Raw genomic sequence first — 10,795 nt, 5'->3', positions numbered from 1 at the left:
ATATTCTGAAGGATTAGCAGTTGAGTTGTCAATTCAACCACACCTGGATAACTTAGTATCTGCAGCAAAGTATTTAGTAGCAAAATAGTATGGAAGTAACAGTAACAGTGGCAAAAGTAACAGTGATAGTTTTGTAGTAATTGTAACAGTAGCAACGGAAAAGTAACTAAGCAAAGAGCAATATGTGAAAAGCTCGTAGGCATTGGATTGGTGATGGAGAATTATGCCGAATGCGATTCCTCATGCAATAGTTATAACATAGGGTGACACAGAACTAGCTCCAATTCATCAATGTAATGTAGGCATGTATTCCGAATATAGTCATACGTGCTTATGGAAAAGAACTTGCATGACATCTTTTGTCCTACCGTCCCGTGGCAGCGGGGTCCCATTGGAAACTAAGGGATATTAAGGCCTCCTTTTAATAGAGTACCGGACCAAAGCATTAACACATAGTGAATACATGAACTCCTCAAACTACGGTCATCACCGGCAGTGGTCCCGGTTATTCTCACATCGGAGTTAACGGATCGTAACACATAATAGGTGACTATAGACTTGCAAGATAGGATCAAGAACTCACATGTATTCATGGAAACATAATAGGTTCAGATCTGAAATCATGGCACTCGGGCCCTAGTGACAAGCATTAAGCATATCAAAGTCATAGCAACATCAATCTCAGAACATAATGGATACTAGGGATCAAACCCTAACAAAACTAACTCGATTACATGGTAAATCTCATCCAAACCATCACCGACCAGCAAGCCTACGATGGAATTACTCACGCACGGCGGTGAGCATCATGAAATTGGTGATGGAGGAAGGTTGATCATGACGATGGCGACGGATTCCCCTCTCCGGAGCCCCGAATGGACTCCAGATCAGCCCTCTCGCGAGAGATTAGGGCTTGGCGGTGTCTCCGTGTCGTAAAACGCGATGAATCCTTCTCCCTGATTTTTTTCTCCCCGAACATGAATATATAGAGTTGGAGTTGAGGTCGGTGGTGCTCCAGGGGGCCCATGAGGCAGGGGCGCCCAGGGGGGTAGGCGCGCCCCCACCCTCGTGGACAGGGGTGTGGGCCCCCTGGCCTTGATTCTTTTGCCAATATTTTTATTAATTCCAAAAATAATCTCCGTTGATTTTTAGGTCATTCTGAGAACTTTTATTTTTGCACAAAAATAACATCATGCCAATTATGCTGAAAACAGCGTCAGTCCGAGTTAGTTCCATTCAAATCATACAAGTTAGAATCCAAAACAAGGGCAAAAGTGTTTGGAAAAGTAGATACGTTGGAGACGTATCAACTCCCCCAAGCTTAAACCTTTGCTTGTCCTCAAGCAATTCAGTTGATGAACTGAAAGTGATAAAGAAAAACTTTTACAAACTCTGTTTGCTCTTGTTGTTGTAAATATGTAAAGCTAGCATTCAAGTTTTCATCAAAGATTATGAACTAACCATATTCACAATAACATTTTGGTCTCATGTTTACTCATATCAATGGCATAATCAACTAGCGAGCAATAATAATAAATCTCGGATGGCAACACTTTCTCAAAACAATCATAATATGATATAACAAGATGGTATCTCGCTAGCCCTTTCTAAGACCGCAAAATATAAATGCAGAGCACCTCTGAAGATCAAGGACTGACTAAACATTGTAATTCATGGTAAAAGAGATCCAGTCATAGTCATACCCAATATAAATTAATAGCAATGGATGCAAATGACAGCGGTGCTCTCCAACTGGTGCTTTTCAATAAGAGGGTGATGACTCAACATAAAAGTAAATAGATAGGCCCTTCGCAGAGGGAAGCAGGGATTTGTAGAGGTGCCAGAGCTCGGTTTTGAAATAGAGATGAATAATATTTTGAGCGGCATACTTTCGTTGTCAACATAACAACCAAGAGATCTCTATATCTTCCATGCTACACACATTATAGGCGGTTCCCAAATAGAATGGTAAAGTTTATACTCCTGCTCCACCAACAATTATCAATCCATGGCTGGCTCGAAACAACGAGTGCCTCCAACTAACAAGAGTCCCAGGGTAGTTTTGTTTGCAATTATTTCAATTTGATTTGCTTAGAGCATGGGACTGGGCGTCCAAGTGACCAGCCATTTTTCTCGTGAGTGAGGAGCGGAGTCCACTCATCTTGAGAATAACCCGGCTAGCATGGAAGATACAGACAGCCCTAGTTGATACATGAGCTATTCGAGCATACAAAACAAAATTTCATTTGAAGGTTTAGAGTTTGGCACATACAAATTTACTTGGAACGGCAAGTAGATACCGCATATAGGAAGGTATGGTGGACTCATATGGAATAGCTTTGGGGTTTATGGAAGTGGATGCACAAGCAGTATTCCCTCTTAGTACAAGTGAAGGCTAGAAATACACTGGGAAGCGACCAACTAGAGAGCGACAACAGTCATGAACATGCATTAAAATTAATGAACATTGAGTGCAAGCATGAGTAGGATATAATCCACCATGAACATAAATATCATGGAGGCTATGTTGATTTTGTTTCAACTACATGCGTGAACATGTGCCAAGTCAAGTCACTCAAATCATTCAAAGGAGGATACCACCCTATCATACCACATCACAACCATTTTAATAGCATGTTGGCACGCAAGGTAAACCATTATAAACTCCTAGCTAATTAAGCATGGCATAAGCAACTATAATCTCTAATTGTCATTGCAAACATGTTCATTCATAATAGGCTGAATCAGGAACGATGAACTAATCATATTTACAAAAACAAGAGAGGTCAAGTTCATACCAGCTTCTCTCATCTCAATCAGTCCATCATATATCGTCATTATTGCCTTTCACTTGCACGACCGAACGATGTGGATAATAATAATAGTGCACGTGTATTGGACTAAACTGGAATCTGCAGGCATCTGACACACTAGAGAAGACAAGATAATATGGGCTCTTTGTTAAATCAACAATAATGCATATAAGAGCCACTTCAATCTTTTCATTTTGGTCTTCTCCTCTCGACCCCCAAAGAAAAGAAAAGAAATAAAACTATTTACACGGGAAAGCTCCCAACAAACAAAAGAAGAACAGGAAATCTTTTTGGGTTTTCTTTTATTACTACTACAAGCATGGAAAGTAAACTAGCTAAAAGCTACAACTATTTTTTTTGTTTTTCTTAAGGTTATTCAAACACACAAGAAGAAAGCAAGAAAAGAAAATAAACTAGCATGGATATTAAAGTGAAAAAGTATGAGAACCGACAACTAGAATGAGTGTGTGAACATGAATGTAATGTCGGTGAGAAATACGTACTCCCCCAAGCTTAGGCTTTTGGCCTAAGTTGGTCTATGCCCATGGATCAAAGTTGTGGTTGGGGTCGTACTGAGATGGAGCCTCGGGGTACCACTGTTTGGTGATCCCCTCCGGATCCCACTGGTAAACCGACTGATGTGGAGGATCAGGTTGTGGCTCCGGCTCTGGCTCTGTAGCTGATGTGGGGTTCTGGTAGGCATGAAATGCCTCCGGTAGAACAAGATATTTGCCTGAAGATAAGACAAACAAAGAAGGAGCAGGCAAAGTAATAGTCTCAGGGTGATTTTTATCAAATATCAGTCTGTAGTTAAGCATCTTTTTCTTATTCTTAACAATAAAATCATGTGCTACCATACTCTTATAGTCTAGGAAAACAGGAGGCAACAACTTTTCTTCTTTCTCATAATGCCTAATAGGTAAGTTAAAGTGTGCAGCGAGGCGCGAGGCGAAGATACCTCCCAAGATGGGACCCTTCATGCGGTTCAGACTTAACCGCTTGGCAATAATAGAGCCTAGACTAAAAGTGTTGTCACGAAACAAGGCATGGCACAAAATAACAATATCAGGGGCAGTAAGGTTTCCATAGTTTCCGCGACCAATTAAACATCTACTAGCAAATATCGCAAAGTAATGCAGAACCGGAAAGTGTATGCTAGTGATTCTTTCCTCAGAAACTTTCCTTGTTTCCCCTACAGCAATCATATCAATAAACCCTTCCACATCATTACGATGTGGTTCCTCTATGCTGCCAGTAAGGGGTATCTTACAGACCCGGCAGAAGTCAGAAAGGGACATCTCCATATGCTCATCATATAAATAAAATTCCACTGAAGGTAGTGATCTCCTAGCATTGAAATGAAAATTTTGCACGAAAATATTCGTGAGTAAGAGATACTGTTCGCGCTGGTCACGGAGGAAGTCGGTGAGGCCCGCATTCTCAACCAAAGAATAAAAATCATCATGAATCCCGGCCGCTGTTAAGAACTCATAGGCCATTCACACGACCGAACTTCCGCGATGCGAGGGAGATTATATTTGGGCCTCTTATCCTCCTCACTTTGCTTGTCCTTTGAGCTTCGGCTCGAAGAGCCCCTAAAAAATCTCTTCATCATTTTCTGAAAATTTCTGAAATTTTTAGTAACTTAAAATAAAAGTGAACCAAACTCAACAAAATTGATAGCAACTACTCCCACAAGTGCCTAGAGACTATATCATGCATTAGAACTACTTGGGACCATATAAATTTGACATGCAAGCTCAACAACAAGGTCACCTAAGCAGCAAAAATTTGCAATAAATAAAGCACTAGAACAAAAACTAATTGGACCATTGGAGGAGTCACATACCGAAGAACAATCCCCCAAAGCGGTTTTGTGAGTGGAGCTTTGAGCAAGGAGATCAAAAATGGCAGCAAGATGAGCTAGAACTCATGATTGAGCTGGTTGGTGATTTTTTTGGGAGGAAGAAGGAGTGTGTGGTGGCTGGAATAAGTGGAGGGGAGCCACCAGGGGCCCATGAGGCAGGAGGAGCACCCAGGGGGTGGGCGCGCCCTGGACCCTCGTGGCCAGGTGGCTGCCCCCACTGATGTGTTCTCAGTGCCAGATATTCTCAAATATTCTAGAAAAAAATCATATTTCATTTTCAAGGCATTTGGAGAACTTTTATTTTTGGGGTATTTTTTATTGCGAGGATAAATCAGAAAACGGACAGAAAATACTATTTTTGCTTCATTTAATCTAAATTACAGAAAGTAAAATGAGGGTACAGAAGGTTGTGCTTTCTAACTTCATCCATCTCATGCTCATCAAAAGGAATCCACTAACAAGGTTGATCAAGTCTTGTTAACAAACTCATTCCGAATAACATGGAACCGGAATTTTGAATAACACTAGGTTACCTCAACGGGGATATGCATATCCCCAAAATTAAGAATATCATATTTCTTCTTGACAGTAGGAAGAGGAAATTCAAAACCACCAATAATAATCGATGGAATTTTTCCAATAGAACTGATACTGTGGACTTGAGGTTGTTTCCTCGGAAAGTGTACTGTATGCTCATTACCATTAACATGAAAAGTGACATTGCCTCTGTTGTAATCAATAACGGCACCTGCAGTATTCAAAAAGGGTGTACCAAGGATAATTGACATACTATCGTCCTCGGGAATATCCAGAATAACAAAGTTCGTTAAAATAGTAACATTTGCAACCACAACAGGCACATACTCACAAATACCGACAGGTATAGCACTTGATTTATCGGCCATTTGCAAAGATATTTTAGTAGGAGTCAACTTATTCAAATCAAGCCTACGATATAAAGAGAGAGGCATAACACTAACACCGGCTCCAAGATCACATAAAGCAGTTCTAACATAGTTTCTTTTAATGGAGCATGGTATAGTTGGTACTCCTCGATCTCCAAGTTTCTTAGGTATTCCACCCTTAAAAGTATAATTAGCAAGCATGGTGGAAATTTCAGCTTCCAGTATCTTTCTCTTATTTGTAACAATATCCTTCATATACTTAGCATAAGGATTCATTTTAAGCATATCAGTAAAACTCATACGCAAGAAGATAGGTCTAATCATTTCAGCAAAACGCTCAAAATCCTCATCATCCTTTTTCTTGGATGGTTTAGGAGGAAAAGGCATGGGTTTCTGAATCCATGGTTCCCATTCTTTACCATGCTTCCTAGCAACGAAATATCTCTTATCATAGCGTTGATTATTTGATTGTGGGTTATGAAGATCAACAACATGTTCAATTTCTACATCATTGTTATTACTAGGTTGAGTATCAACATGAACATCATCTTTAACATTATCACTAGGTTCATGTTCATCACCAGACTATGTTTCAACATCAGAGATAGAAATATCATTGGGATTCTCAGGTGTGTCAACAATAGGTTCACTAGAAGCATGCAAAGTCCTATCATTTTTCTTTTTCTTCCTCTTAGAAGGACTAGGTGCATCAACATTAGTTCTATGAGAAGCCTGCTCAATTCTCTTAGGATGACCCTCAGGATACAAAGGTTCCTGAGTCATTTTACCCCCTCTAGTCATAACTCTAACATCATTATCATTCTTCTTATTATTTAATTCATTGAGCAAATCATTCTGAGCATTAAGCACTGGTTCTACTTGAGTGGTAACCATAGAAGCATGTTTACTAATGAGTTTAAGTTCACCTTTAACTCTAGACATATAATCACTCAAGTGGTCAAGCATATCAGCATTGTGTTTCAATTGTCTACCAACATAAGCATTGAAGTATTCTTGTTTGACAATGAAATTATCAAACTCATCTAAGCATTGGCTAGCAGACTTATAACGAGGAATATCACCTTCATCAAATCTATAGAGAGAATTTACCTTTACTACCTGTGTCGGGTTATCAAGACCATGTATTTCTTCAACAGCCGGCAAATTAAGACCATGTATTTCTTCAATAGGAGGTAAATTCTTAACATCTTCAGTTTTAATACCTTTTTCTTTCATAGATTTGTTTGCCTCTTGCATATCTTCAGGACTGAGAAATAGAATACCCCTTTTCTTCGGAGTTGGCTTAGGAGTTGGTTCAGGAAGAGTCCAATTATTTTCATTAGCCAACATATTACTCAATAGCTATTCAGCTTGATCAACTGTTCTTTCCCTGAAAACACAACCAGCACAACTATCCAAGTGGTGTTTGGAAGCATCTGTTAGTCCATTATAAAAGATATCAAGTATTTCATTTTTCTTGAGAGGATGATCAGGCAAAGCATTAAGTAATTGGAGAAGCCTTCCCCAAGCTTGTGGGAGACTCTCTTCTCCAATTTGCACAAAATTATATATTTCCCTTAAGGCAGCATGTTTCTTATGAGCGGGGAAATATTTGGCAGAGAAGTAGTAAATCATATCCTGGAGACTACGCACACAACCAGGATCAAGAGAATTAAACCATGTTTTAGCATCACCCTTTAATGAGAACGGAAATAATTTAAGGATATAATAGTAGAGAGTTTTCTCATCATTACTGAACAGGGTGGGTATATCATTTAATTTAGTAAGATGTGCCACAACAGTTCAGATTCATAGCCATAAAAAGGATCAGATTCAACCAAAGTAATTATCTCAATATCAATAGAGAAATCATAATCCTTATCAGTAACGAAGATAGGTGAAGTAGCAAAAGCAGGGTCATATTTTATTCTAGCATTCAAAGATTTTTCTTTCAGCATAGCTAATAATTTCTTAAGATCATTCCTATCATTGCAAGCAAGAAAGTCTCTAGCACTTTCTTCATCCATAACATAACCCTCAAGCACAATAGGCAATTCATATCTAGGGGGAGAATCTTCATCATCACTTTCATCAATATTATCAATTTCAATAATTCCATTCTCTCTAGCCCTAGCAAGTTGTTCATCAAGAAATTCACCTAGTGGCACAGTAGTATCAAGCATAGAAGTAGTTTCATCATAAGTATCATGCATAGCAGAAGTGGCATCATCAATAACATGCGACATATCAGAATTAATAGCAAAAGCAGGTTTATGTGTCGCAAGCTTACTCAAAACAGAAGGTGAATCAAGTGCAGAGCTAGATGGCAGTTCCTTACCTCCCCTCGCAATTGAGGGAAAAATCTTAGTTCTTTTGTCTTTCAATTTCCTCATAGTGACCAGCAGATATAAATCCCAAGTGACTCAAAGAATAGAGCTATGCTCCCCGGCAACGGCGCCAGAAAATAGTCTTGATAGCCCACAAGTAGAGTGTTCAACCCAAATTTATTGATTCGACACAAGGGGAGCCAAAGAATATTCTCCAGTATTAGCAGTTGAGTTGTCAATTCAACCACACCTAGATAACTTAGTATCTGCAGCAAATTATTTAGTAGCAAAGTAGTATGGAAGTAACGGTAACAATGGCAAAAGTAACAGTAATAGTTTTGTACTAATTGTAACAGTAGCAACGGAAAAGTAACTAAGCAAAGAGCAATATGTGAAAAGCTCGTAGGCATTGGATCGGTGATGGAGAATTATGCTGGATGCGATAGTTATAACATAGGGTGACACAGAACTAGCTCCAATTCATCAATGTAATGTAGGCATGTATTCTGAATATAGTCATACGTGCTTATGGAAAAGAAATTGCATGGCATCTTTTGTCCTACACTCCCGTGGCAGCGGGGTCCCATTGGAAACTAAGGGATATTAAATGCCTCCTTTTAATAGAGTACCAGACCAAAGCATTAACACATAGTGAATACATGAACTCCTCAAACTACGGTCATCACCGGTAGTGGTCCCGATTATTGTCACTTCGGGGTTAACGGATCATAACACATAATAGGTGACTATAGACTTGCAAGATAGGATCAAGAACTCACATATATTCATGAAAACATAATAGGTTCAGATCTGAAATCATGGCACTCGGGCCCTAGTGACAAGCATTAAGCATAGCAAAGTCATAGCAACATCAATCTCAGAACATAATGGATACTAGGGATCAAACCCTAACAAAACTAACTCGATTACATGGTAAATCTCATCCAACCCATCACCGTCCAGCAAGCCTACGATGGAATTACTCACGCACGGCGGTGAGCATCATGAAATTGGGGATGGAGGAAGGTTGATGATGACGATGGCGATGGATTCCCCTCTCCAGAGCCCCAAACGGACTCCAGATCAGCCCTCCCGAGAGAGATTAGGGCTTGGCGGCGGCTCCCTATCGTAAAACGCGATTAATCCTTCTCCCTGATTTTTTTTCTCCCCGAACGTGAATATATAGAGTTGGAGTTGAGGTCGGTGGTGCTCCAGGGGGCCCACGAGGCAGGGGGGCGCCTAGGGGGTTAGGCACGCCCCCACCCTCGTGGACAGGACGTGGGCCCCCTAGCCTTGATTCTTTCGCCAGTATTTTTTATTAATAGCAAAATAACCTCTGTTGATTTTCAGGTCATTCCGAGAACTTTTATTTCTGCACAAAAATAACATCATGGCAATTCTGCTGAAAACGGCGTCAGTCCGGGTTAGTTCCATTCAAATCATACAAGTTAGAGTCCAAAACAAGGGCAAAAGTGTTTGGAAAAGTAGATACGTTGGAGACGTATCAGTAGACAAGGACGTCATGTCGCACGCACAACTGGGTGACGGCAACCTTCTGATCGTGCCCGGCACGACCCATGGTGTACTCGAGGTCGAAGCCGACCACTTGGTACTTGTCCTTGGCAAGGAACTACTCCATTATTTGGATGGAGCTCTCCACCGAGACCAGATCGTTCGTGTACATCACCGAGAGAGCCTTCCCCCTCATGTGGGTGTCCACGACATGTTGCGTGGTGAACTGCAAGCCATTGTCATCGTCGACCGCTGGGAGCGCCATTGGAGCCACGGGGAGCGCCATTGGAACTGCTGGATGTCCTCTCTGTATGTGTCCTTGTGGGTGTGCTTATTGTGTCGTCTGAGACGAGAGATGAAGGTAAATGGCCGTAGGAATAAAAGGGGGCTGGACGGCGTGGATTCTCGGCGCGTCCGCATGGCAGTTTTTGCAGCAGGTAACTGCATCGTCGTGTCGCGCCCGGCGCAACCGCATGCACACGAACGTGCATGATCGTGCATCGGCCCCACACACTGGCAGCGCGCATGGAGGGACGAGGGCAGAGCACCCGGAGGGACACGAGAGCAGAGCGCGCGCGGCGGGACGCGAGCAGAGCGCGCCGCGGCCGCCTGAACCGCAAGCAACCACACGCATAGAGCAGTTGAACACGCAGGAAATGGTCGCCTACAAGCCGGCCGACAGTTGCGTCGCTGCGTAGAGAGTGGCCGTGTGCTACCACCTCCGGCTAGTCTATAGTCTCCTTTATATTTGTATTTTATATAACGAACAAAATGTTAATGCATGTTATAAAAATTATATAATTGTAAACTATGATCAAATACAAATCCAACTATATAATCTTTGGCGACATGCATTTGTATTTTATTTGTTAAATCATACTTATAAACCAGGATAGTGGTATAGTAGGTAATTAAATCGCAAACGTTTTTTTATTAACTGTATGTGCACGTGGCCTTTTGTCCTCCTCTCGCACGTCTTGTCACCCCGCTGCCGCAGACGGCTTACAACGCAAGCTTGCGCAGCGCGCGCGGGCGTTCTTTTGGCCAAACGGTGGCGCTAATGAATCGTCGGTGAGCCCGTTCCCGTGCAACCTCGCAGGTTCCCGTGCAAGCTTCCCGCCCGACTCGATGAAATCCCCCAAAATCCCAATGCTTACCAGCCTACTATAAAAACCCTCATGGCCGGCGAGTCATGCGTCGCATTTTCCCCTCCCTCCCTATAGCTTATCTCGTCTGCTTCTCCCACAATCGCCAATGGCACCGGTATGTCATCGTCGCTCAACCACTCCGCCGTGATCAGAGGACAGCTCCAGCTGGGAGGCTACACCACGGCGGCGGCGCAGTCCCCGGTGTAGTGTAGTGCGCGTGGCG

Source organism: Aegilops tauschii, chromosome 5, assembly GCF_002575655.3.
Source record: "Aegilops tauschii subsp. strangulata cultivar AL8/78 chromosome 5, Aet v6.0, whole genome shotgun sequence".
In the NCBI taxonomy this organism is placed as follows: domain Eukaryota; kingdom Viridiplantae; phylum Streptophyta; class Magnoliopsida; order Poales; family Poaceae; genus Aegilops; species Aegilops tauschii.
Note: the sequence above shows the minus strand (reverse complement) of the source record.